This window comes from Hippocampus zosterae, chromosome 3, assembly GCF_025434085.1.
Source record: "Hippocampus zosterae strain Florida chromosome 3, ASM2543408v3, whole genome shotgun sequence".
In the NCBI taxonomy this organism is placed as follows: domain Eukaryota; kingdom Metazoa; phylum Chordata; class Actinopteri; order Syngnathiformes; family Syngnathidae; genus Hippocampus; species Hippocampus zosterae.
Window position 1 is genome coordinate 23,758,437 of NC_067453.1, and position 25,169 is coordinate 23,783,605.

General features: G+C 48.2%; 31 non-coding genes across 31 annotated transcripts; all 31 read left to right on the top strand.

Annotated features, from left to right (window-relative positions):
* Window positions 1–61: 61 nt before the first annotated feature.
* On the top strand, window positions 62–134 carry trnar-acg (transfer RNA arginine (anticodon ACG)). The gene has a single exon. It is a non-coding gene; the product is annotated as a tRNA-Arg (tRNA).
* Window positions 135–242: 108 nt separating this feature from the next.
* Window positions 243–314, top strand: trnah-gug (transfer RNA histidin (anticodon GUG)). The gene has a single exon. It is a non-coding gene; the product is annotated as a tRNA-His (tRNA).
* A 634-nt stretch (window positions 315–948) lies between these two features.
* Window positions 949–1,020, top strand: trnah-gug (transfer RNA histidin (anticodon GUG)). Its single transcript has one exon. It is a non-coding gene; the product is annotated as a tRNA-His (tRNA).
* A 641-nt stretch (window positions 1,021–1,661) lies between these two features.
* On the top strand, window positions 1,662–1,733 carry trnah-gug (transfer RNA histidin (anticodon GUG)). Its single transcript has one exon. It is a non-coding gene; the product is annotated as a tRNA-His (tRNA).
* Window positions 1,734–1,837: 104 nt separating this feature from the next.
* trnar-acg (transfer RNA arginine (anticodon ACG)) lies at window positions 1,838–1,910 on the top strand. The gene has a single exon. It is a non-coding gene; the product is annotated as a tRNA-Arg (tRNA).
* Window positions 1,911–2,194: 284 nt separating this feature from the next.
* trnar-acg (transfer RNA arginine (anticodon ACG)) lies at window positions 2,195–2,267 on the top strand. Its single transcript has one exon. It is a non-coding gene; the product is annotated as a tRNA-Arg (tRNA).
* A 108-nt stretch (window positions 2,268–2,375) lies between these two features.
* Window positions 2,376–2,447, top strand: trnah-gug (transfer RNA histidin (anticodon GUG)). The gene has a single exon. It is a non-coding gene; the product is annotated as a tRNA-His (tRNA).
* An 802-nt stretch (window positions 2,448–3,249) lies between these two features.
* trnar-acg (transfer RNA arginine (anticodon ACG)) lies at window positions 3,250–3,322 on the top strand. Its single transcript has one exon. It is a non-coding gene; the product is annotated as a tRNA-Arg (tRNA).
* Window positions 3,323–3,430: 108 nt separating this feature from the next.
* On the top strand, window positions 3,431–3,502 carry trnah-gug (transfer RNA histidin (anticodon GUG)). Its single transcript has one exon. It is a non-coding gene; the product is annotated as a tRNA-His (tRNA).
* Window positions 3,503–3,606: 104 nt separating this feature from the next.
* Window positions 3,607–3,679, top strand: trnar-acg (transfer RNA arginine (anticodon ACG)). The gene has a single exon. It is a non-coding gene; the product is annotated as a tRNA-Arg (tRNA).
* A 641-nt stretch (window positions 3,680–4,320) lies between these two features.
* On the top strand, window positions 4,321–4,393 carry trnar-acg (transfer RNA arginine (anticodon ACG)). The gene has a single exon. It is a non-coding gene; the product is annotated as a tRNA-Arg (tRNA).
* Window positions 4,394–4,501: 108 nt separating this feature from the next.
* trnah-gug (transfer RNA histidin (anticodon GUG)) lies at window positions 4,502–4,573 on the top strand. The gene has a single exon. It is a non-coding gene; the product is annotated as a tRNA-His (tRNA).
* Window positions 4,574–5,034: 461 nt separating this feature from the next.
* On the top strand, window positions 5,035–5,107 carry trnar-acg (transfer RNA arginine (anticodon ACG)). The gene has a single exon. It is a non-coding gene; the product is annotated as a tRNA-Arg (tRNA).
* A 108-nt stretch (window positions 5,108–5,215) lies between these two features.
* Window positions 5,216–5,287, top strand: trnah-gug (transfer RNA histidin (anticodon GUG)). Its single transcript has one exon. It is a non-coding gene; the product is annotated as a tRNA-His (tRNA).
* A 104-nt stretch (window positions 5,288–5,391) lies between these two features.
* Window positions 5,392–5,464, top strand: trnar-acg (transfer RNA arginine (anticodon ACG)). Its single transcript has one exon. It is a non-coding gene; the product is annotated as a tRNA-Arg (tRNA).
* A 108-nt stretch (window positions 5,465–5,572) lies between these two features.
* Window positions 5,573–5,644, top strand: trnah-gug (transfer RNA histidin (anticodon GUG)). The gene has a single exon. It is a non-coding gene; the product is annotated as a tRNA-His (tRNA).
* Window positions 5,645–5,748: 104 nt separating this feature from the next.
* trnar-acg (transfer RNA arginine (anticodon ACG)) lies at window positions 5,749–5,821 on the top strand. Its single transcript has one exon. It is a non-coding gene; the product is annotated as a tRNA-Arg (tRNA).
* A 108-nt stretch (window positions 5,822–5,929) lies between these two features.
* Window positions 5,930–6,001, top strand: trnah-gug (transfer RNA histidin (anticodon GUG)). The gene has a single exon. It is a non-coding gene; the product is annotated as a tRNA-His (tRNA).
* A 453-nt stretch (window positions 6,002–6,454) lies between these two features.
* On the top strand, window positions 6,455–6,527 carry trnar-acg (transfer RNA arginine (anticodon ACG)). The gene has a single exon. It is a non-coding gene; the product is annotated as a tRNA-Arg (tRNA).
* A 284-nt stretch (window positions 6,528–6,811) lies between these two features.
* Window positions 6,812–6,884, top strand: trnar-acg (transfer RNA arginine (anticodon ACG)). The gene has a single exon. It is a non-coding gene; the product is annotated as a tRNA-Arg (tRNA).
* A 2,813-nt stretch (window positions 6,885–9,697) lies between these two features.
* On the top strand, window positions 9,698–9,770 carry trnar-acg (transfer RNA arginine (anticodon ACG)). The gene has a single exon. It is a non-coding gene; the product is annotated as a tRNA-Arg (tRNA).
* Window positions 9,771–10,054: 284 nt separating this feature from the next.
* trnar-acg (transfer RNA arginine (anticodon ACG)) lies at window positions 10,055–10,127 on the top strand. The gene has a single exon. It is a non-coding gene; the product is annotated as a tRNA-Arg (tRNA).
* A 1,357-nt stretch (window positions 10,128–11,484) lies between these two features.
* On the top strand, window positions 11,485–11,557 carry trnaq-uug (transfer RNA glutamine (anticodon UUG)). Its single transcript has one exon. It is a non-coding gene; the product is annotated as a tRNA-Gln (tRNA).
* A 679-nt stretch (window positions 11,558–12,236) lies between these two features.
* trnar-acg (transfer RNA arginine (anticodon ACG)) lies at window positions 12,237–12,309 on the top strand. Its single transcript has one exon. It is a non-coding gene; the product is annotated as a tRNA-Arg (tRNA).
* Window positions 12,310–12,950: 641 nt separating this feature from the next.
* On the top strand, window positions 12,951–13,023 carry trnar-ucg (transfer RNA arginine (anticodon UCG)). The gene has a single exon. It is a non-coding gene; the product is annotated as a tRNA-Arg (tRNA).
* A 668-nt stretch (window positions 13,024–13,691) lies between these two features.
* trnar-acg (transfer RNA arginine (anticodon ACG)) lies at window positions 13,692–13,764 on the top strand. The gene has a single exon. It is a non-coding gene; the product is annotated as a tRNA-Arg (tRNA).
* A 284-nt stretch (window positions 13,765–14,048) lies between these two features.
* On the top strand, window positions 14,049–14,121 carry trnar-acg (transfer RNA arginine (anticodon ACG)). The gene has a single exon. It is a non-coding gene; the product is annotated as a tRNA-Arg (tRNA).
* A 999-nt stretch (window positions 14,122–15,120) lies between these two features.
* trnar-ucg (transfer RNA arginine (anticodon UCG)) lies at window positions 15,121–15,193 on the top strand. Its single transcript has one exon. It is a non-coding gene; the product is annotated as a tRNA-Arg (tRNA).
* Window positions 15,194–15,872: 679 nt separating this feature from the next.
* On the top strand, window positions 15,873–15,945 carry trnar-acg (transfer RNA arginine (anticodon ACG)). The gene has a single exon. It is a non-coding gene; the product is annotated as a tRNA-Arg (tRNA).
* Window positions 15,946–16,586: 641 nt separating this feature from the next.
* On the top strand, window positions 16,587–16,659 carry trnar-ucg (transfer RNA arginine (anticodon UCG)). The gene has a single exon. It is a non-coding gene; the product is annotated as a tRNA-Arg (tRNA).
* A 679-nt stretch (window positions 16,660–17,338) lies between these two features.
* On the top strand, window positions 17,339–17,411 carry trnar-acg (transfer RNA arginine (anticodon ACG)). Its single transcript has one exon. It is a non-coding gene; the product is annotated as a tRNA-Arg (tRNA).
* The last annotated feature ends 7,758 nt before the right edge of the window (window positions 17,412–25,169 follow it).

The following is a 25,169-nucleotide window of genomic DNA, read 5'->3' on the forward strand; positions in this document are numbered from 1 at the left end:
ACTTCAGGACCGGAAGATTCTTTCACAAGGGACCACAGAAAGATGTTGACTTGTGCTTGTGGGGCTAGTGGCGCAATGGATAACGCGTCTGACTACGGATCAGAAGATTCTAGGTTCGACTCCTGGCTAGCTCGTGAGAAGTGTTTTTCTGTTTTTGCACGCAGTTGTGAAGCCATTCACCTCGACCATTCGGTGCATTGCCCAGTGCAACAGAACCTCGATGCCACGAGAGCTTCCTTCAGGCCGTGATCGTATAGTGGTTAGTACTCTGCGTTGTGGCCGCAGCAACCCCGGTTCGAATCCGGGTCATGGCATCTGCAAATGGTGTGCTAATCTTATTAGTTTGCTGTTTTACTCACTTCAGGACCGGAAGATTCTTTCACAAGGGACCACAGAAAGATGTTGACTTGTGCTTGTGGGGCTAGTGGCGCAATGGATAACGCGTCTGACTGCGGATCAGAAGATTCTGCGTTCGACTCCTGCCTAGCTCGTGAGAAGTACATTTCTGGTTTTGCACGCGGTTGTGAAGCCTTTCATCAATGCAATTCGGTGGATTGCCCAGAGCAACAGAACCTCGATGCCACGACTCCTGCCTTCAGGCCGTGATCGTATAGTGGTTAGTACTCTGTGTTGTGGCCGCAGCAACCCCGGTTCGAATCCGGTTAATGGCATCTGCAAATGGCGTGCTAAACTTATTAGTTAGCTGTTTTACTCACTTCAGGACCGGAAGATTCTTTCACAAGGGACCACAGAAAGATGTTGACTTGTGCTTGTGGGGCTAGTGGCGCAATGGATAACGCGTCTGACTACGGATCAGAAGATTCTGCGTTCGACTCCTGGCAAGCTTTTGAGAAGTGTTTTTGCACGCGGTTGTGAAGCCATTCACCTCTCCCATTCGGTGCATTGCCCAGTGCAACAGAACCTCGATGCCACGAGAGCTTCCTTCAGGCCGTGATCGTATAGTGGTTAGTACTCTGCGTTGTGGCCGCAGCAACCCCGGTTCGAATCCGGGTCATGGCATCTGCAAATGGTGTGCTGATCTTATTATTTTGCTGTTTTACTCACTTCAGGACCGGAAGATTCTTTCACAAGGGACCACAGAAAGATGTTGACTTGTGCTTGTGGGGCTAGTGGCGCAATGGATAACGCATCTGACTACGGATCAGAAGAGTCTAGGTTCGACTCCTGGCTGCTCGTGACAAGTGCTTTTCTGGTTTTGCACGCGGTTGTGAAGCCATTCACCATTGCCATTCGGTGCATTGCCCAGAGCAACAGAACATCGATGCCACGACTGCTTCTTTCAGGCCGTGATTGTATAGTGGTTAGTACTCTGCGTTGTGGTCACAGCAACCCCGGTTCGAATCCGGGTCATGGCATCTGCAGATGGTGTGCTAAACTTATTAGTTTGCTGTTTTACTCCCATTAGGACCGGAAGATTCTTTCACAAGGGACCACAGAAAGATGTTGACTTGTGCTTGCGGGCCTAGTGGCGCAATGGATAACGCGTCTGACTACGGATCAGAAGATTCTAGGTTCGACTCCTGGCTAGCTTGTGAGAAGTGTTTTTCTGTTTTTGCACGCGGTTGTGAAGCCATTCACCTCTACCATTCGGTGCATTGCCCAGAGCAACAGAACCTCGATGCCACGACTGCTTCCTTCAGGCCGTGATCGTATAGTGGTTAGTACTCTGTGTTGTGGCCGCAGCAACCCTGGTTCGAATCCGGGTCATGGCATCTGCAAATGGCGTGCTAAACTTATTAGTGTGCTGTTTTACTCACTTCAGGACCGGAAGTTTCTTTCACAAGGGACCACAGAACGATGTTGACTTGTCCTTGTGGGGCTAGTGGCGCAATGGATAACGCGTCTGACTACGGATCAGAAGATTCTAGGTTCGACTCCTGGCTAGCTCGTGAGAAGTGTTTTTCTGTTTTTGCACGCGGTTGTGAAGCCATTCACCTCCCCCATTCGGTGCATTGCCCAGTGCAACAGAACCTCGATGCCACGAGTGCTTCCTTCAGGCCGTGATCGTATAGTGGTTAGTACTCTGTCTTGTGGCCGCAGCATCCCCGGTTCGAATCCTTGTCATGGTATCTGCAAATGGTGCGATAAACTTATTAGTTTGCTGTTTTACTCACTTCAGGAGCGGAAGATTCTTTCACAAGGGACCACAGAAAGATGTTGACTTGTGCTTGTGGGGCTAGTGGCGCAATGGATAACGCGTCTGACTACGGATCAGAAGATTCTAGGTTCGACTCCTGGCTAGCTCGTGAGAAGTGTTTTTCTGTTTTTGCACGCAGTTGTGAAGCCATTCACCTCGACCATTCGGTGCATTGCCCAGTGCAACAGAACCTCGATGCCACGAGAGCTTCCTTCAGGCCGTGATCGTATAGTGGTTAGTACTCTGCGTTGTGGCCGCAGCAACCCCGGTTCGAATCCGGGTCATGGCATCTGCAAATGGTGTGCTAATCTTATTAGTTTGCTGTTTTACTCACTTCAGGACCGGAAGATTCTTTCACAAGGGACCACAGAAAGATGTTGACTTGTGCTTGTGGGGCTAGTGGCGCAATGGATAACGCGTCTGACTACGGATCAGAAGATTCTGCGTTCGACTCCTGGCAAGCTTTTGAGAAGTGTTTTTGCACGCGGTTGTGAAGCCATTCACCTCTACCATTCGGTGCATTGCCCAGTGCAACAGAACCTCGATGCCACGAGAGCTTCCTTCAGGCCGTGATCGTATAGTGGTTAGTACTCTGCGTTGTGGCCGCAGCAACCCCGTTTCGAATCCGGGTCATGGCATCTGCAAATGGTGTGCTAATCTTATTAGTTTGCTGTTTTACTCACTTCAGGACCGAAAGATTCTTTCACAAGGGACCACAGAAAGATGTTGACTTGTGCTTGTGGGGCTAGTGGCGCAATGGATAACGCATCTGACTACGGATCAGAAGATTCTAGGTTCGACTCCTGGCAAGCTTTTGAGAAGTGTTTTTGCACGCGGTTGTGAAGCCATTCACCTCTCCCATTCGGTGCATTGCCCAGTGCAACAGAACCTCGATGCCACGAGAGCTTCCTTCAGGCAGTGATCGTATAGTGGTTAGTACTCTGCGTTGTGGCCGCAGCAACCCCGGTTCGAATCCGTGTCATGGTATCTGCAAATGGTGCGCTAAACTTATTAGTTTGCTGTTTTACTCACTTCAGGACCGGAAGATTCTTTCACAAGGGACCACAGAAAGATGTTGACTTGTGCTTGTGGGGCTAGTGGCGCAATGGATAACGCATCTGACTACGGATCAGAAGATTCTAGGTTCGACTCCTGGCTAGCTCGTGAGAAGTGCTTTTCTGGTTTTGCACGCGGCTGTGAAGCCATTCACCTCTACCATTCGGTGCATTGCCCAGAGCAACAGAACCTCGATGCCACGACTGCTTCCTTCAGGCCGTGATCGTATAGTGGTTAGTACTCTGTGTTGTGGCCGCAGCAACCCCGGTTCGAATCCGGGTCATGGCATCTGCAAATGGCGTGCTAAACTTATTAGTGTGCTGTTTTACTCACTTCAGGACCGGAAGTTTCTTTCACAAGGGACCACAGAACGATGTTGACTTGTCCTTGTGGGGCTAGTGGCGCAATGGATAACGCGTCTGACTACGGATCAGAAGATTCTAGGTTCGACTCCTGGCTAGCTCGTGAGAAGTGTTTTTCTGTTTTTGCACGCGGTTGTGAAGCCATTCACCTCTCCCATTCGGTGCATTGCCCAGTGCAACAGAACCTCGATGCCACGAGTGCTTCCTTCAGGCCGTGATCGAATAGTGGTCAGTACTCTGTCTTGTGGCAGCAGCATCCGCGGTTCGAATCCGTGTCATGGTATCTGCAGATGGTGTGCTAAACTTATTAGTTTGCTGTTTTACTCACATTAGGACCGGAAGATTCTTTCACAAGGGACCACAGAAAGATGTTGACTTGTGCTTGTGGGGCTAGTGGCGCAATGGATAAAGCGTCTGACTACGGATCAGAAGATTCTAGCTTTGACTCCTGGCTAGCTCGTGTGAAGTGTTTTTCTGTTTTTGCAAGCGGTTGTGAAGCCGTTCACCTCTCCCATTCGGTGCATTGCCCAGTGCAACAGAACCTCGATGCCACGAGTGCTTCCTTCAGGCCGTGATCGAATAGTGGTCAGTACTCTGTCTTGTGGCAGCAGCATCCGCGGTTCGAATCCGTGTCATGGTATCTGCAAATGGTGCGCTAAACTTATTACTTTGCTGTTTTACTCACTTCAGGACCGGAAGATTCTTTCACAAGGGACCACAGAAAGATGTTGACTTGTGCTTGTGGGGCTAGTGGCGCAATGGATAACGCATCTGACTACGGATCAGAAGATTCTAGGTTCGACTCCTGGCTAGCTCGTGAGAAGTGCTTTTCTGGTTTTGCACGCGGCTGTGAAGCCATTCACCTCTACCATTCGGTGCATTGCCCAGTGCAACAGAACCTCGATGCCACGAGAGCTTCCTTCAGGCCGTGATCGTATAGTGGTTAGTACTCTGCGTTGTGGCCGCAGCAACCCCGGTTCGAATCCGGGTCATGGCATCTGCAAATGGTGTGCTAATCTTATTAGTTTGCTGTTTTACTCACTTCAGGACCGGAAGATTCTTTCACAAGGGACCACAGAAAGATGTTGACTTGTGCTTGTGGGGCTAGTGGCGCAATGGATAACGCGTCTGACTACAGATCAGAAGATTCTATGTTCGACTCCTGGCTAGCTCGTGAGAAGTGTTTTTCTGTTTTTGCACGCAGTTGTGAAGCCATTCACCTCTACCTTTCGGTGCATTGCCCAGTGCAACAGAACCTCGATGCCACGAGAGCTTCCTTCAGGCCGTGATCGTATAGTGGTTAGTACTCTGCGTTGTGGCCGCAGCAACCCCGGTTCGAATCTGGGTCATGGCATCTGCAAATGGTGTGCTAATCTTATTAGTTTCCTGTTTTACTCACTTCAGGACCGGAAGATTCTTTCACAAGGGACCACAGAAAGATGTTGACTTGTGCTTGTGGGGCTAGTGGCGCAATGGATAACGCGTCTGACTACGGATCAGAAGATTCTAGGTTTGACTCCTGGCTAGCTCGTGACAAGTGCTTTTCTGGTTTTGCACGCGGTTGTGAAGCCATTCACCATTGCCATTCGGTGCATTGCCCAGAGCAACAGAACCTCGATGCCACGACTGCTTCTTTCAGGCCGTGATCGTATAGTGGTTAGTACTCTGCGTTGTGGCCGCAGCAACCCCGGTTCGAATCCGGGTCATGGCATCTGCAAATGGTGTGCTAATCTTATTAGTTTGCTGTTTTACTCACTTCAGGACCGGAAGATTCTTTCACAAGGGACCACAGAAAGATGTTGACTTGTGCTTGTGGGGCTAGTGGCGCAATGGATAACGCGTCTGACTACGGATCAGAAGATTCTAGGTTCGACTCCTGGCTAGCTCGTGAGAAGTGTTTTTCTGTTTTTGCACGCAGTTGTGAAGCCATTCACCTCGACCATTCGGTGCATTGCCCAGTGCAACAGAACCTCGATGCCACGACTGCTTCTTTCAGGCCGTGATCGTATAGTGGTTAGTACTCTGCGTTGTGGCCGCAGCAACCCCGGTTCGAATCCGGGTCATGGCATCTGCAAATGGTGTGCTAATCTTATTAGTTTGCTGTTTTACTCACTTCAGGACCGGAAGATTCTTTCACAAGGGACCACAGAAAGATGTTGACTTGTGCTTGTGGGGCTAGTGGCGCAATGGATAACGCGTCTGACTACGGATCAGAAGATTCTAGGTTTGACTCCTGGCTAGCTCGTGACAAGTGCTTTTCTGGTTTTGCACGCGGTTGTGAAGCCTTTCATCAATGCAATTCGGTGGATTGCCCAGAGCAACAGAACCTCGATGCCACGACTCCTGCCTTCAGGCCGTGATCGTATAGTGGTTAGTACTCTGTGTTGTGGCCGCAGCAACCCCGGTTCGAATCCGGGTCATGGCATCTGCAAATGGCGTGCTAAACTTATTAGTTAGCTGTTTTACTCACTTCAGGACCGGAAGATTCTTTCACAAGGGACCACAGAAAGATGTTGACTTGTGCTTGTGGGGCTAGTGGTGCAATGGATAATGCGTCTGACTACGGATCAGAAGATTCTGCGTTCGACTCCTGGCAAGCTTTTGAGAAGTGTTTTTGCACGCGGTTGTGAAGCCATTCACCTCTACCATTCGGTGCATTGCCCAGTGCAACAGAACCTCGATGCCACGAGAGCTTCCTTCAGGCCGTGATCGTATAGTGGTTAGTACTCTGCGTTGTGGCCGCAGCAACCCCGTTTCGAATCTGGGTCATGGCATCTGCAAATGGTGTGCTGATCTTATTAGTTTGCTGTTTTACTCACTTCAGGACCGAAAGATTCTTTCACAAGGGACCACAGAAAGATGTTGACTTGTGTTTGTGGGGCTAGTGGCGCAATGGATAACGCATCTGACTACGGATCAGAAGATTCTAGGTTCGACTCCTGGCTAGCTCGTGACAAGTGCTTTTCTGGTTTTGCACGCGGTTGTGAAGCCATTCACCATTGCCATTCGGTGCATTGCCCAGAGCAACAGAACCTCGATGCCACGACTGCTTCTTTCAGGCCGTGATCGTATAGTGGTTAGTACTCTGCGTTGTGGCCACAGCAACCCCGGTTCGAATCCGTGTCATGGCATCTGCAGATGGTGTGCTAAACTTATTAGTTTGCTGTTTTACTCACATTAGGACCGGAAGATTCTTTCACAAGGGACCACAGAAAGATGTTGACTTGTGTTTGTGGGGCTAGTGGCGCAATGGATAACGCGTCTGACTACGGATCAGAAGATTCTAGGTTCGACTCCTGGCTAGCTCGCTAGAAGTTTCTTTCTGATTTTGCACGCGGTTGTGAAGCCATTCACCTTTACCATTCGGTGCCTTGCCCAGAGCAACAGAACCTCGATGCCACGAGTGATTCCTTCAGGCTGTGATCGTATAGTGGTTAGTACTCTGCGTTGTGGCCGCAGCAACCCCGGTTCGAATCCGGGTCATGGCATCTGCAAATGGGGTGCTGAACTTATTAGTTTGCTGTTTTACTCACTTCAGGACCAGAAGATTCCTTCACAAGGGACCACAAAAAAAATTTTGCGTAGTGCTTGTGGGGCTAGTGGCTCAATGGATAACGAGTCTGACTTTGGATCAGAAGATTCTAGGTTTGACTATTGGCTAGCTCGTGAGGAGTGTTTTTCTGTTTTTGCACGCGGTTGTGAAGCCATTCACCTTTACCATTCGGTGCCTTGCCCAGAGCAACAGAACCTCGATGCCACGAGTGCTTCCTTCAGGCTGTGATCGTATAGAGGTTAGTACTCTGCGTTGTGGCCGCAGCAACCCCGGTTCGAATCCGGGTCATGGCATCTGCAAATGGCGTGCTGAACTTATTAGTTTGCTGTTTTACTCACTTCAGGACCAGAAGATTCCTTCACAAGGGACCACAAAAAAAATTTTGCGTAGTGCTTGTGGGGCTAGTGGCTCAATGGATAACGAGTCTGACTTTGGATCAGAAGATTCTAGGTTTGACTATTGTCTAGCTCGTGAGGAGTGTTTTTCTGTTTTTGCACGCGGTTGTGAAGCCATTCACCTTTACCATTCGGTGCCTTGCCCAGAGCAACAGAACCTCGATGCCACGAGTGCTTCCTTCAGGCTGTGATCGTATAGAGGTTAGTACTCTGCGTTGTGGCCGCAGCAACCCCGGTTCGAATCCGGGTCATGGCATCTGCAAATGGCGTGCTGAACTTATTAGTTTGCTGTTTTACTCACTTCAGGACCAGAAGATTCCTTCACAAGGGACCACAAAAAAAATTTTGCGTAGTGCTTGTGGGGCTAGTGGCTCAATGGATAACGAGTCTGACTTTGGATCAGAAGATTCTAGGTTTGACTATTGGCTAGCTCGTGAGGAGTGTTTTTCTGTTTTTGCACGCGGTTGTGAAGCCATTCACCTTTACCATTCGGTGCCTTGCCCAGAGCAACAGAACCTCGATGCCACGAGTGCTTCCTTCAGGCTGTGATCGTATAGAGGTTAGTACTCTGCGTTGTGGCCGCAGCAACCCCGGTTCGAATCCGGGTCATGGCATCTGCAGATGGTGTGCTAAACTTATTAGTTTGCTGTTTTACTCACTTCAGGACCGGAAGATTCCTTCACAAGGGACCACAGAAAGATGTTGACTTGTACTTGTGGGGCTAGTGCCGCAATGGATAACGCGTCTGACTACGGATCAGGAGATTCTAGGTTCTACTCCTGTCTAGCGCGTGAGGAGTGTTTTTCTGATTTTGCACGCGGTTGTGAAGCCATTCACCTTTACCATTCGGTGCCATGCCTAGAGGAACAGAACCTCGATGCCATGAGAGCTTCTTCCAGGCCGTGATCATGTAGTGGTTAGTACTCTCCGCTGTGGCCGCAGCAACCCTGGTTCGAATCCTGGTCATGGCATCTGCAAATGGTGCGCTAAACTTATTAGTTTGCTGTTTTACTCACTTCAGGACCGGAAGATTCTTTCACAAGGGACCACAGAAAGATGTTGACTTGTGCTTGCGGGGCTAGTGCCGCAATGGATAACGCGTCTGACTACGGATCAGGAGATTCTAGGTTCTACTCCTGTCTAGCGCGTGAGGAGTGTTTTTCTGATTTTGCACGCGGTTGTGAAGCCATTCACCTTTACCATTCGGTGCCATGCCTAGAGGAACAGAACCTCGATGCCATGAGAGCTTCTTCCAGGCCGTGATCATGTAGTGGTTAGTACTCTCCGCTGTGGCCGCAGCAACCCTGGTTCGAATCCTGGTCATGGCATCTGCAAATGGTGCGCTAAACTTATTAGTTTGCTGTTTTACTCACTTCAGGACCGGAAGATTCTTTCACAAGGGACCACAGAAAGATGTTGCCTTGTGCTTGTGGGGCTAGTAGCGCAATGGATAACGCGTCTGACTTCAGATCAGAAGATTCTAGGTTCGACTCCTGGCTAGCTCGTGAGAAGTGTTTTTCTGGTTTTACTCCTGGCTAGCTCGTGAGAAGTGTTTTTCTGGTTTTGCACGCGGTTGTGAAGCCCTTCACCGTTGCCATTCGGTGCATTGCCCAGAGCAACAGAACCTCGATGCCACGACTGCTTCCTTCCGGCCGTGATCGTATAGTGGTTAGTACTCTGCGTTGTGACCGCAGCAACCCCGGTTTGAATCCGGGTCATGGCATCTGCAAATGGCGTGCTGAACTTATTAGTTAGCTGTTTTACTCACTTCAGGACCGGAAGATTCTTTCACAAGGGACCACAGAAAGATGTTGACTTGTGCTTGCGGGGCTAGTGGCGCAATGGATAAAGCGTCTGACTACGGATCAGAAGATTCTAGGCTAGGTCGTGAGAAGTGTTTTTCTGTTTTTGCACGCGGTTGTGAAGCCATTCACCTTTACCATTCGGTGCATTGCCCAGAGCAACAGAACCTCGTTGCCACGAGAGCTTCCTTCAGACCGTGATCGTATAGAGGTTAGTACTCTGCCCTTTGGCCGCAGCAACCCTGTTTCGGATCCGGGTCATGGCATCTGCAAATGGTGTGCTAAACTTATTATTTTGCTGTTTTATTTACTTCAGGACTGGAAGATTCCTTCACAAGGGACCACAAAAAAAAATTTGCCTAGTGCTTTTGGGGCTAGTGGCGCAATGGATAACGCGTCTGACTACGGATCAGAAGATTCTAGGTTCCACTCCTGGCTAGTTCGTGAGGAGTGTTTTTCTGTTGCTGCACGCGGTTGTGAAGTCATTCACCTCTCCCATTCGGTGCATTGCCCAGTGCAACAGAACCTCGATGCCACGAGTGCTTCCTTCAGGCCGTGATCGTATAGTGGTTAGTACTCTGTGTTGTGGCCGCAGCAACCCCGGTTCAAATCCGTGTCATGGCATCTGCAAATGGTGCGCTAAACTTATTAGTTTGCTCTTTTACTCACTTCAGGACCGGAAGATTCTTTCACAAGGGACCACAGAAAGATATTGACTTGTGTTTGTGGGGCTAGTGGCGCAATGGATAACGCGTCTGACTACGGATCAGAAGATTCTAGGTTCGACTCCTGGCTAGCTCGCTAGAAGTTTCTTTCTGATTTTGCACGCGGTTGTGAAGCCATTCACCTTTACCATTCGGTGCCTTGCCCAGAGCAACAGAACCTCGATGCCACGAGTGATTCCTTCAGGCTGTGATCGTATAGTGGTTAGTACTCTGCGTTGTGGCCGCAGCAACCCCGGTTCGAATCTGGGTCATGGCATCTGCAAATGGCGTGCTGAACTTATTAGTTTGCTGTTTTACTCACTTCAGGACCAGAAGATTCCTTCACAAGGGACCACAAAAAAAATTTTGCGTAGTGCTTGTGGGGCTAGTGGCTCAATGGATAACGAGTCTGACTTTGGATCAGAAGATTCTAGGTTTGACTATTGGCTAGCTCGTGAGGAGTGTTTTTCTGTTTTTGCACGCGGTTGTGAAGCCATTCACCTTTACCATTCGGTGCCTTGCCCAGAGCAACAGAACCTCGATGCCACGAGTGCTTCCTTCAGGCTGTGATCGTATAGAGGTTAGTACTCTGCGTTGTGGCCGCAGCAACCCCGGTTCGAATCCGGGTCATGGCATCTGCAAATGGTGTGCTGAACTTATTAGTTTGCTGTTTTACTCACTTCAGGACCAGAAGATTCCTTCACAAGGGACCACAAAAAAAAATTTGCGTAGTGCTTGTGGGGCTAGTGGCTCAATGGATAACGAGTCTGACTTTGGATCAGAAGATTCTAGGTTTGACTATTGGCTACCTCGTGAGGAGTGTTTTTCTGTTTTTGCACGCGGTTGTGAAGCCATTCACCTTTACCATTCGGTGCCTTGCCCAGAGCAACAGAACCTCGATGCCACGAGTGCTTCCTTCAGGCTGTGATCGTATAGAGGTTAGTACTCTGCGTTGTGGCCGCAGCAACCCCGGTTCGAATCCGGGTCATGGCATCTGCAGACGGTGTGCTAAACTTATTAGTTTGCTGTTTTACTCACTTCAGGACCGGAAGATTCCTTCACAAGGGACCACAGAAAGATGTTGACTTGTACTTGTGGGGCTAGTGCCGCAATGGATAACGCGTCTGACTACGGATCAGGAGATTCTAGGTTCTACTCCTGTCTAGCGCGTGAGGAGTGTTTTTCTGATTTTGCACGCGGTTGTGAAGCCATTCACCTTTACCATTCGGTGCCATGCCTAGAGGAACAGAACCTCGATGCCATGAGAGCTTCTTCCAGGCCGTGATCATGTAGTGGTTAGTACTCTCCGCTGTGGCCGCAGCAACCCTGGTTCGAATCCTGGTCATGGCATCTGCAAATGGTGCGCTAAACTTATTAGTTTGCTGTTTTACTCACTTCAGGACCGGAAGATTCTTTCACAAGGGACCACAGAAAGATGTTGACTTGTGCTTGTGGGGCTAGTAGCGCAATGGATAACGCGTCTGACTTTGGATCAGAAGATTCTAGGTTCGACTCCTGGCTAGCTCGTGAGAAGTGTTTTTCTGGTTTTACTCCTGGCTAGCTCGTGAGAAGTGTTTTTCTGGTTTTGCACGCGGTTGTGAAGCCCTTCACCGTTGCCATTCGGTACATTGCCCAGAGCAACAGAACCTCGATGCCACGACTGCTTCCTTCCGGCCGTGATCGTATAGTGGTTAGTACTCTGCGTTGTGACCGCAGCAACCCCGGTTTGAATCCGGGTCATGGCATCTGCAAATGGCGTGCTGAACTTATTAGTTAGCTGTTTTACTCACTTCAGGACCGGAAGATTCTTTCACAAGGGACCACAGAAAGATGTTGACTTGTGCTTGCGGGGCTAGTGCCGCAATGGATAACGCGTCTGACTACGGATCAGGAGATTCTAGGTTCTACTCCTGTCTAGCGCGTGAGGAGTGTTTTTCTGATTTTGCACGCGGTTGTGAAGCCATTCACCTTTACCATTCGGTGCCATGCCTAGAGGAACAGAACCTCGATGCCATGAGAGCTTCTTCCAGGCCGTGATCATGTAGTGGTTAGTACTCTCCGCTGTGGCCGCAGCAACCCCGGTTCAAATCCGTGTCATGGCATCTGCAAATGGTGCGGTAAACTTATTAGTTTGCTGTTTTACTCACTTCAGGACCGGAAGATTCTTTCACAAGGGACCACAGAACGATGTTGACTTGTCCTTGTGGGGCTAGTGGCGCAATGGATAACGCGTCTGACTACGGATCAGAAGATTCTAGGTTCGACTCCTGGCTAGCTCGTGAGCAGTGTTTTTCTGTTTTTGCACGCGGTTGTGAAGCCATTCACCTTTACCATTCGGTGCCTTGCCCAGAGCAACAGAACCTCGATGCCACGAGTGATTCCTTCAGGCTGTGATCGTATAGTGGTTAGTACTCTGCGTTGTGGCTGCAGCAACCCCGGTTCGAATCCGGGTCATGGCATCTGCAGATGGTGTGCTAAACTTATTAGTTTGCTGTTTTACTCACTTCAGGACCGGAAGATTCCTTCACAAGGGACCACAGAAAGATGTTGACTTGTACTTGTGGGGCTAGTGCCGCAATGGATAACGCGTCTGACTACGGATCAGGAGATTCTAGGTTCTACTCCTGTCTAGCGCGTGAGGAGTGTTTTTCTGATTTTGCACGCGGTTGTGAAGCCATTCACCTTTACCATTCGGTGCCATGCCTAGAGGAACAGAACCTCGATGCCATGAGAGCTTCTTCCAGGCCGTGATCATGTAGTGGTTAGTACTCTCCGCTGTGGCCGCAGCAACCCTGGTTCGAATCCTGGTCATGGCATCTGCAAATGGTGCGCTAAACTTATTAGTTTGCTGTTTTACTCACTTCAGGACCGGAAGATTCTTTCACAAGGGACCACAGAAAGATGTTGTCTTGTGCTTGTGGGGCTAGTAGCGCAATGGATAACGCGTCTGACTTCGGATCAGAAGATTCTAGGTTCGACTCCTGGCTAGCTCGTGAGAAGTGTTTTTCTGGTTTTACTCCTGGCTAGCTCGTGAGAAGTGTTTTTCTGGTTTTGCACGCGGTTGTGAAGCCCTTCACCGTTGCCATTCGGTGCATTGCCCAGAGCAACAGAACCTCGATGCCACGACTGCTTCCTTCCGGCCGTGATCGTATAGTGGTTAGTACTCTGCGTTGTGACCGCAGCAACCCCGGTTTGAATCCGGGTCATGGCATCTGCAAATGGCGTGCTGAACTTATTAGTTAGCTGTTTTACTCACTTCAGGACCGGAAGATTCTTTCACAAGGGACCACAGAAAGATGTTGACTTGTGCTTGCGGGGCTAGTGGCGCAATGGATAAAGCGTCTGACTACGGATCAGAAGATTCTAGGCTAGGTCGTGAGAAGTGTTTTTCTGTTTTTGCACGCGGTTGTGAAGCCATTCACCTTTACCATTCGGTGCATTGCCCAGAGCAACAGAACCTCGTTGCCACGAGAGCTTCCTTCAGACCGTGATCGTATAGAGGTTAGTACTCTGCCCTTTGGCCGCAGCAACCCTGTTTCGGATCCGGGTCATGGCATCTGCAAATGGTGTGCTAAACTTATTATTTTGCTGTTTTATTTACTTCAGGACTGGAAGATTCCTTCACAAGGGACCACAAAAAAAAATTTGCCTAGTGCTTTTGGGGCTAGTGGCGCAATGGATAACGCGTCTGACTACGGATCAGAAGATTCTAGGTTCCACTCCTGGCTAGTTCGTGAGGAGTGTTTTTCTGTTGCTGCACGCGGTTGTGAAGTCATTCACCTCTCCCATTCGGTGCATTGCCCAGTGCAACAGAACCTCGATGCCACGAGTGCTTCCTTCAGGCCGTGATCGTATAGTGGTTAGTACTCTGTGTTGTGGCCGCAGCAACCCCGGTTCAAATCCGTGTCATGGCATCTGCAAATGGTGCGCTAAACTTATTAGTTTGCTCTTTTACTCACTTCAGGACCGGAAGATTCTTTCACAAGGGACCACAGAAAGATATTGACTTGTGTTTGTGGGGCTAGTGGCGCAATGGATAACGCGTCTGACTACGGATCAGAAGATTCTAGGTTCGACTCCTGGCTAGCTCGCTAGAAGTTTCTTTCTGATTTTGCACGCGGTTGTGAAGCCATTCACCTTTACCATTCGGTGCCTTGCCCAGAGCAACAGAACCTCGATGCCACGAGTGATTCCTTCAGGCTGTGATCGTATAGTGGTTAGTACTCTGCGTTGTGGCCGCAGCAACCCCGGTTCGAATCCGGGTCATGGCATCTGCAAATGGCGTGCTGAACTTATTAGTTTGCTGTTTTACTCACTTCAGGACCAGAAGATTCCTTCACAAGGGACCACAAAAAAAATTTTGCGTAGTGCTTGTGGGGCTAGTGGCTCAATGGATAACGAGTCTGACTTTGGATCAGAAGATTCTAGGTTTGACTATTGGCTAGCTCGTGAGGAGTGTTTTTCTGTTTTTGCACGCGGTTGTGAAGCCATTCACCTTTACCATTCGGTGCCTTGCCCAGAGCAACAGAACCTCGATGCCACGAGTGCTTCCTTCAGGCTGTGATCGTATAGAGGTTAGTACTCTGCGTTGTGGCCGCAGCAACCCCGGTTCGAATCCGGGTCATGGCATCTGCAGACGGTGTGCTAAACTTATTAGTTTGCTGTTTTACTCACTTCAGGACCGGAAGATTCCTTCACAAGGGACCACAGAAAGATGTTGACTTGTACTTGTGGGGCTAGTGCCGCAATGGATAACGCGTCTGACTACGGATCAGGAGATTCTAGGTTCTACTCCTGTCTAGCGCGTGAGGAGTGTTTTTCTGATTTTGCACGCGGTTGTGAAGCCATTCACCTTTACCATTCGGTGCCATGCCTAGAGGAACAGAACCTCGATGCCATGAGAGCTTCTTCCAGGCCGTGATCATGTAGTGGTTAGTACTCTCCGCTGTGGCCGCAGCAACCCTGGTTCGAATCCTGGTCATGGCATCTGCAAATGGTGCGCTAAACTTATTAGTTTGCTGTTTTACTCACTTCAGGACCGGAAGATTCTTTCACAAGGGACCACAGAAAGATGTTGACTTGTGCTTGTGGGGCTAGTAGCGCAATGGATAACGCGTCTGACTTCGGATCAGAAGATTCTAGGTTCGACTCCTGGCTAGCTCGTGAGAAGTGTTTTTCTGGTTTTACTCCTGGCTAGCTCGTGAGAAGTGTTTTTCTGGTTTTGCACGCGGTTGTGAAGCCCTTCACCGTTGCCATTCGGTACATTGCCCAGAGCAACAGAACCTCGATGCCACGACTGCTTCCTTCCGGCCGTGATCGTATAGTGGTTAGTACTCTGCGTTGTGACCGCAGCAACCCCGGTTTGAATCCGGGTCATGGCATCTGCAAATGGCGTGCTGAACTTATTAGTTAGCTGTTTTACTCACTTCAGGACCGGAAGATTCTTTCACAAGGGACCACAGAAAGATGTTGACTTGTGCTTGCGGGGCTAGTGCCGCAATGGATAACGCGTCTGACTACGGATCAGGAGATTCTAGGTTCTACTCCTGTCTAGCGCGTGAGGAGTGTTTTTCTGATTTTGCACGCGGTTGTGAAGCCATTCACCTTTACCATTCGGTGCCATGCCTAGAGGAACAGAACCTCGATGCCATGAGAGCTTCTTCCAGGCCGTGATCATGTAGTGGTTAGTACTCTCCGCTGTGGCCGCAGCAACCCCGGTTCAAATCCGTGTCATGGCATCTGCAAATGGTGCGGTAAACTTATTAGTTTGCTGTTTTACTCACTTCAGGACCGGAAGATTCTTTCACAAGGGACCACAGAACGATGTTGACTTGTCCTTGTGGGGCTAGTGGCGCAATGGATAACGCGTCTGACTACGGATCAGAAGATTCTAGGTTCGACTCCTGGCTAGCTCGTGAGCAGTGTTTTTCTGTTTTTGCACGCGGTTGTGAAGCCATTCACCTTTACCATTCGGTGCCTTGCCCAGAGCAACAGAACCTCGATGCCACGAGTGATTCCTTCAGGCTGTGATCGTATAGTGGTTAGTACTCTGCGTTGTGGCCGCAGCAACCCCGGTTCGAATCCGGGTCATGGCATCTGCAGATGGTGTGCTAAACTTATTAGTTTGCTGTTTTACTCACTTCAGGACCGGAAGATTCCTTCACAAGGGACCACAGAAAGATGTTGACTTATACTTGTGGGGCTAGTGCCGCAATGGATAACGCGTCTGACTACGGATCAGGAGATTCTAGGTTCTACTCCTGTCTAGCGCGTGAGGAGTGTTTTTCTGATTTTGCACGCGGTTGTGAAGCCATTCACCTTTACCATTCGGTGCCATGCCTAGAGGAACAGAACCTCGATGCCATGAGAGCTTCTTCCAGGCCGTGATCATGTAGTGGTTAGTACTCTCCGCTGTGGCCGCAGCAACCCTGGTTCGAATCCTGGTCATGGCATCTGCAAATGGTGCGCTAAACTTATTAGTTTGCTGTTTTACTCACTTCAGGACCGGAAGATTCTTTCACAAGGGACCACAGAAAGATGTTGACTTGTGCTTGTGGGGCTAGTAGCGCAATGGATAACGCGTCTGACTTCGGATCAGAAGATTCTAGGTTCGACTCCTGGCTAGCTCGTGAGAAGTGTTTTTCTGGTTTTACTCCTGGCTAGCTCGTGAGAAGTGTTTTTCTGGTTTTGCACGCGGTTGTGAAGCCCTTCACCGTTGCCATTCGGTACATTGCCCAGAGCAACAGAACCTCGATGCCACGACTGCTTCCTTCCGGCCGTGATCGTATAGTGGTTAGTACTCTGCGTTGTGACCGCAGCAACCCCGGTTTGAATCCGGGTCATGGCATCTGCAAATGGCGTGCTGAACTTATTAGTTAGCTGTTTTACTCACTTCAGGACCGGAAGATTCTTTCACAAGGGACCACAGAAAGATGTTGACTTGTGCTTGCGGGGCTAGTGCCGCAATGGATAACGCGTCTGACTACGGATCAGGAGATTCTAGGTTCTACTCCTGTCTAGCGCGTGAGGAGTGTTTTTCTGATTTTGCACGCGGTTGTGAAGCCATTCACCTTTACCATTCGGTGCCATGCCTAGAGGAACAGAACCTCGATGCCATGAGAGCTTCTTCCAGGCCGTGATCATGTAGTGGTTAGTACTCTCCGCTGTGGCCGCAGCAACCCCGGTTCAAATCCGTGTCATGGCATCTGCAAATGGTGCGGTAAACTTATTAGTTTGCTGTTTTACTCACTTCAGGACCGGAAGATTCTTTCACAAGGGACCACAGAACGATGTTGACTTGTCCTTGTGGGGCTAGTGGCGCAATGGATAACGCGTCTGACTACGGATCAGAAGATTCTAGGTTCGACTCCTGGCTAGCTCGTGAGCAGTGTTTTTCTGTTTTTGCACGCGGTTGTGAAGCCATTCACCTTTACCATTCGGTGCCTTGCCCAGAGCAACAGAACCTCGATGCCACGAGTGATTCCTTCAGGCTGTGATCGTATAGTGGTTAGTACTCTGCGTTGTGGCCGCAGCAACCCCGGTTCGAATCCGGGTCATGGCATCTGCAAATGGTGTGCTAATCTTATTAGTTTGCTGTTTTACTCACTTCAGGACCGGAAGATTCTTTCACAAGGGACCACAGAAAGATGTTGACTTGTACTTGTGGGGCTAGTGCCGCAATGGATAACGCGTCTGACTACGGATCAGGAGATTCTAGGTTCTACTCCTGTCTAGCTCGTGAGGAGTGTTTTTCTGATTTTGCACGCGGTTGTGAAGCCATTCACCTTTACCATTCGGTGCCATGCCTAGAGGAACAGAACCTCGATGCCATGAGAGCTTCTTCCAGGCCGTGATCATGTAGTGGTTAGTACTCTCCGCTGTGGCCGCAGCAACCCTGGTTCGAATCCTGGTCATGGCATCTGCAAATGCGTGCTAAACTTGTTTGTTTGCTGTTTTACTTACTTCAGGACCGGAAGATTCCTCCACAAGGGACCACAAAAAAAATCTTGCCTAGTACTTGTGGGGCTAGTGGAGCAATGGATAACGTGTCTGATTTCGGATCAGAAGATTCTAGGTTCGACTCCTGGCTAGCTCGTGAGGAGTGTTTTTCTGTTTTTGCACGCGGTTGTGAAGCCATTCACCATTGCCATTCGGTGCATTGCCCAGTGCAACAGAACCTCGATGCCACGAGTGCTTCCTTCAGGCCGTGATCGTATAGTGGTTAGTACTCTGAGTTGTGGCTGCAGCAACCGCAGTTCAAATCCGGGTCATGGCATATGCAAATGGCATGTATAATGCGTCTGAGTTTGGATCGGAAGATTCTTGGTTTGACTCCTGGCTAGCTTGTGAGAAATGTTTTTTGTTTTTGCACGCGGTGGTGAAGCCGTTGTGGCCGCAGGAACCCCTGTTCAAATTTCGAATATCCAAAGCATTCACGGGAGCCACTCGGTGCATTGCCCAGAGCAATCGAAACTTGTCCTTGTGTGTGCGTGCGTGTGTTGGTTTACCTCCTGTTCCTCTTGCAGCGCCTGAAGGAGTTGGATCTGATCCTGTGACTGCACATTGACCCTGATGACTTGATTGCTGCAGGCGATACATTTTCTTGTTCATATATTTGCAGTGTGCATCAAAAGCGAAATCATGAAGTCAAGCACGTTGAGTACTATAATTGCCGTTTATCACTAATTACAGCTAGGCCTCTTTGAATTAGTCTTGATGTAATTATCTTCTCCTGAACAGATGGCAACTGAGGGAGGGAGGTACTTCATAAAGCCGGCATCATTGAAAAGGTATTCAACTGTGAAGGGATTTTCTCCTGCAAATAGTTAGATGAGCTGGATGGACACTTTGTTAGGTCCACTTGGCCCATGGAAGGGCATCCAAAACATGAGTTGCGTAACAAAGTATTGGATATTTAATCATCCTTGACATTATGCATACATTTTGTCATTCGACTCCATCGGTTATTCAATGAGATGTAAAGGAAAATGTCGACAATCATAATAATCATCCTTACATTATTTACATTATCATGTATCACGACATGAGTGGGGTCAGAACGTGAGGAACATCCTCCAAATGTGGAGTACACCACAACTTAGTACAAGTACGCTGTAAGCACAGTCAAATAATAAACAACCTAAAAATAAACAAACGTCAGTAATAACGTTCAGTTCCATGAATAATAAATAATAATAATAATAATAATTATTATTATTATTACTATTATACAATTTTATCTGTAGTCCAGTGGTTAGCGCGTCGGCTTCACAGTGCAGAGGTACCGGGTTCGATTCCAGCTCCGGCCTCCCTGTGTGGAGTTTGCATGTTCTCCCCGGGCTTGAGTGGGTTTTCGCCGGGTGCTCCGGTTTCCTCCCACATTCCAAAAAAACATGCACGGCAGGCTGATTGGATGCTCTAAATTGTCCCTAGGTGTGAGTGTGGGCGTGGATGGTTGTTCATCTCTGTGTGCCCTGCGATTACCTGGCAACTGATTCAGGGTGTCCCCCGCCTACTGCCCGAAGCCGGCTGGGATACGCTCCAGCACCCCCCGCGACCCTAGTGAGGATCAAGCGGTTCGGAAAATGGATGGGATGGAATACAATTTTATGGGCTAATCAAAAAATGAGTATAGAATCCCCCTCGCCCCCTTTTTAATAGAGTGCAGGTATGATGATAATAATAATAAGAGCACTATGAGTGTCTTGAAAGGCACTTGTAAATTAAATGTATTATTATTATTATTATTATTATTATCATCATCACGTCCACGCCACTGCCTTGTTGTAACCGCATTTTGACCTTTACGCCAGCAGATGGCAGTGCAATGCAATTTACTTGAATGGCAGCTCCCTGTCGTAAACTTCAAATTGTTAGCTTTTATAATTTATGTTAATCAATGTATCATTCGTTCAATCTTTTTTTTTTAATGAAATGAAAATACATGGGATAAAAATTAATCTGAAATAATTCGCTCAAATAAATGGGGAAAAAAACTCAACAACATAACAGGCATTCGGGCGTCTTGTTTTGTTCAAGAATGCTGACGTGCTATCAACGCCAAAGAATCCGCGTGTGAAAATGTTTCCTCACGCAAAAAAAATTATTAATTTTAAGAGAATAGCAAATTCCCAAAACAGTCTGACGTTATATAAGTAAACATTTATTTTATTGTATTGTAGTTGCTTAACTTTGATTGATGTCAGCAGAAAACTACAATCAATTTCGACCAAAACGTATGTGGACATCTCGACTTATGCACACTTCGAGCACCGCAAATATTATTTTCTGCATGTTAAACATCTTCCTTGGATCGTCAGCAAATCCTCTCTCTTTCTCTCTCTCTCTCTCTCGAAAGAAAATATGTTGTATCATGTCACTTTTTATGCCCATATGCAAAGTGTGCGGGAGGGTCCTCGGCGTGGTAATTATTTATGGATTCTGCTGCCGTGTAAAAGTTTAATAGCAGCATGGAAAGTGTCAACATGAAAATGTGTGCGTAATGGCCTTTCTTTCTCCTCTTTTTCCATCTCCCACCTATAGGAACAAGAAGGGGGGCCGTGCTCTGCCGCATGGTTCCACTGCGCTACTATATATAGATCATGTTACATGTTGACTTCAATATTTCACAAGCCCTGACACTCACATTAATCATTAATTCCTCACTCGTTCATTTAATTTTGTCCAGATATTAAGGCGCTTTGGAAATTGTGATGAAAACCACAGAACAGGATGTGGAATTGTGAAAATTTGCTGCAACTCCATATTACGTATAAAATAATGAATGCCGACTCCTGGGACCCTGCCACCACTTCTCTTGTCAATGAACATATTCTTTTCACGTGACTTTTGTTACAACGACTTTGTTTCAAAGAGTAAACACATTGAACTGGGCACCTGGAGCTAAAATATGCGGTCATTATATTCAATAATCATAGAGCCTTGTTGACAGTGCTCTCCATTCACATGGAGTTTATTATTATTACGCCTTCAGACGTCTACCATTGAGGATTACATAAGCCGCTCGCTCGCCTCCACAGCCTGGGCAGCATGGAGCAGGCCTGACGGGGGCATGCATACATGTGAGCACATAAGGACAGGCCCCTCCATGGGAGCTGTGACTTCTTGCTCGGTGGAATTCACCAAGCACAAACCCATTCAGAAAAGCTCCACCCAAAATTAACCAAACCAGTGACACCGGTAACACGTTAGAATGCAATGACTAATCTTAACGCGTTATTTCTTACAGTAGGGTAATTTCACTTTGGTTACATCGCAGTCACATTTCGTTACTGCTGAACGTTTCATCATGTTAGCAAACAGAACAGAAATCTCTTGGACACTTTTAATTCATGACCACGTGGTAATTCCATCGGCGGCCTCTTGGGTGCAGCACTGAGTAAGATTTTACACCACATGAATAGGAATCCAGCGAAGCTGTTCAGCTCAAGCGGTGTTGAAGATGGATGGATGGATGAATTGGAATCATATTTTTCAGTCAGTGTTCACTCATGCGTTGACGTGGAACAACACTAATCAATTAGCATTGCCAAACTCGGTTGTCACTTTTATCTGAATGTAACTGTAATGTAGCGTATCATTTAACTTTAAAAACCACACAATCACGTAAAGTTACGAAGCTTTTTTTTTTTTTAAGGCAACTGTGGGAACACTGCCTAAGCTTAATGGCAGTCCCAATCCTAATGCTAACCTTTATGCCAAGCCTAAGCTAACAATGAACCCCAGGCTAAAATAATAATGACTCATTTCAACAACAACTTTGAACAAACCTCAACCTTAAAACTAACAAGAACCAAAACTAACCCTTAACCTTATCCCAAGCCCTAAACCGAGTCTCACCCCATACGGTGACCGCGTCTCAAAATCCAAATCTACTTTGTTAATAGAAGAATAGAAGTCAAGATGGCGCCCGAGTAGGCAGCCGTCAGCAAGTGCTCTCATGAGCCTTGCTTTTTTTGTTGTTCTTGTGTTTCTTTTGTCACTTTGTGTTTGTTGTTACGTCGTGTGGACTTGATGTGGACCTTTTTCAGCATTTTTTGGCCACGACATTCATCAAGGAGGAGACTCTTTTCGTCAATGGACGCTACAGCTTCATGTTTGCTTTCAAAACTTTGCATTTCAGCATGATGTCTCTGATCCACTGGTGAAAGGACACTTTGATCCTCTCCTCTTTCATCTATAACTGCTTCAGACAACAAAGTGTATGCAGAAATGTGGTGAAGATTGCACGACTGTCTCTGTCCTATGTGTTGTCTTGTGTTATTTTTGTTATTTTGACTTCAAAATGGCGCCGCGAGAGTGGCTGCCTTTCCAGCAGCTCCTATTTTTTTGTTGTTCTACTTCTTCCTTTCATAACTTTGCTGCTGTGAATCTGGAATTTCTCCATTGCGAGACTAATAAAGGTTTTTTTTCTTTCTTTCTTTCTTTCCCGGTGGCCACGGCAGCTCACTTTAACCTGGAAAGTCATGTGCCGTAGTATTTAGCTATGATTTATTTTTTTACCGTATTCATGACTTGTTATTAGCACTAACGGCGGGCAGCTTTGGAACACGTTTGGCTAGTTTTTGTACGACAGTTAAGAAGGTTCCAAGGCGATTTAACTTTGACGTACAGATGGTGCTCTGAGCGCAATTACGTGCTCTCTCTCTTAATACTAACACAGCTTGTCTCGTGTGTTAGATAGTGATGTAATATTTCATTCTCAAAGTCTGCACCACTCGCCTTGAGAACCAGCGCGTTGTTACGTAACATTCCCAAAAAAAGACAGCCACAGCTTAGGGAGGCCTGGGAGAGGCCTAAAAATAGACGACTGGGCACGAAAAGTAAAGAACGGAGTTATATTTAGCCAAAGAGACACCCCCTCCGCTTCTATTAATAGCAGGAGATGTTGCTTTCGGTCCTGAGCGTGCCTTGTACTTGCCAGCACATCTCCATGTAGGTGCGCCCCCCCCCCCCCCCCCCAAGTCCAAGGACACATGCCGCCCTCTGAGGTCTGGCTCTTTGGGATCTCATCAAATCTGCACACATTAGTGCTTATTCAGGACCAATTCTGCATGCATGCATATTCCATGCTCATGGGAAATAAAAAGATGTGAGATTCGTGCTGAGCTTGTTCAGATGGGCTTTATTGCTTTGGAGCCCCAAACAGGCGGTGCGGCAGCGAGTGAAGAGAAAGACACAATGTGTGATTCCCGCAGCCTCAAAAGTTAAGAGGGGAGAAAAAAAAGAGCAATTGGGTTGTTGTGAGATGTCAGCTACCTCAAACATTCATCTTCTTCCGTACCGCTTGATCCTGACTAGGGTCGCGGGGGGTGCTGGAGCCCATCCCAGCCGTCTCCGGGCAGTAGGCGGGGGACACCCTGAATCGGTTGCCAGCCAATCGCAGGGCACACATAGACGAACAACCATCCGCTCACACTCACACCTAGGGACAATTTAGAGTGTTCAATCAGCCTGCCACGCATGTTTTTGGAATGTGGGAGGAAACCGGAGCACCCGGAGAAAACCCACGCAGGCCCGGGGAGAACATGCAAACTCCACACAGGGAGGCCGGAGCTGGAATCGAACCCGGTACCTCTGCACTGTGAAGCCGACGTGCTAACCACTGGACTACCGGGCTGCCCGCTACCTCAAACAATTCCAGCTAAAGCCGTTCTAATAAGATAAACTCATTCTTCCAAAACAACATTCCAACACACTTTCCCCAACCAGTGCAGACAAAGCACGGCTCAAAGACCCCTTATGATGAGTAAAATATATAGACCAAGGTTTCCCTTGCCCGGACGCGGGTCACCGGGGCCCCCCTCTGGAGCCAGGCCTGGAGGTGGGGCTCGTTGGCAAGCGCCTGGTGGCCGGGCCTACACCAATGGGGCCCGGTCGGGCACAGCCCGAAGAGGCAACGTGGGTCCCCCTTCCCATGGGCTCACCACCCATGAGAGGGGCCAAAGGGGTCGGGTGCAATGTGAGCTGGGCGGCAGCCAAAGGCGGGGACCCTGGCGGTCCGATCCTCGGCTGCAGAAGCTAGCTCTTGGGACATGGAATGTCACAACTCTCACTCCATTTTTTAAATTTTACCCGCAGTCCCTTTCATAATCCACACAAACCTTTCTCAGGCCAAGTCATGTTGTAGGATAAGGCAGCAGAAGGCCTGGTACAAGTTTAACTAAGCCATGTCGCCCTAGTGGTGAAAGGTGATATTACAACGTAAAACTACAGGGTGGAGCCTCACTTGCTAACATTGACGTTTGCTAAACCTTATAATTATTATTATTATGGGGCAGGGGGCGAATCTTTGCTTTTCATATTGTGTTATTGGTCCCAAGCAACAAGGAATAGTGAGGTTTCGCTGCACCGGCTTAATGTGGGAGCTCTTGTTCTATTTTGCTCCTTTTCTACTCTCGTCAATGAAACAATGATACAAAGTGCATTTCCTTAAAAACATTAACCTGCAACATGTTTCCTTTGTGTCGTGTGCGAGTGCCAATTAAAACCTCTATACTTAGCTACCAGTAGGAGGTGAGTATTATAAGAAAATAATAATGAGGGCTGAACAGCGGCTAACCACAGGCAGAGGCTCATTAAATGTTGGACAGGACTTTAAAAATAAATTTTCTAAAGTTGTAATTAGCACCCTGTCACTTGTTAGCGAAGCCGCCCGCACACTCGGTCTGTGGGATGAGCTGCGCGTTAAGCATGCAGCCATTGTTTAGTTGTTTTTTTTTTTAATCCAGTGAGAAAAAAAAAGAGAGAGAAACCCCCCACCCCAAAAATGTTCCTCCACCTAGGTCCCAACATTTGTCATTTGTTTATGTTTGTCCACGTGCTTGAGCAAGCAAATGACTTCCTGGTTCATGCCAGTGCTGTTTTGATGCAAAGCCATTTGTTTAGAGAACCGCAGATAATTAGGTCAACATTTTAGTTGAGTTAGGTCTGACTTTGCAAATTTTTGGGTGGGAATCCAAAAACGAAACTTGGGGGGAAAAAATGCATAAAACTTTGTAGAACTTACAGCACTAGGGCGGCCCGGTATCCAGTGGTTAGCACGTGGGCTTCACAGTGCAGAGGTACCGGGTTCGATTCCAGCTCCGGCCTCCCTGTGTGGAGTTTGCATGTTCTCCCC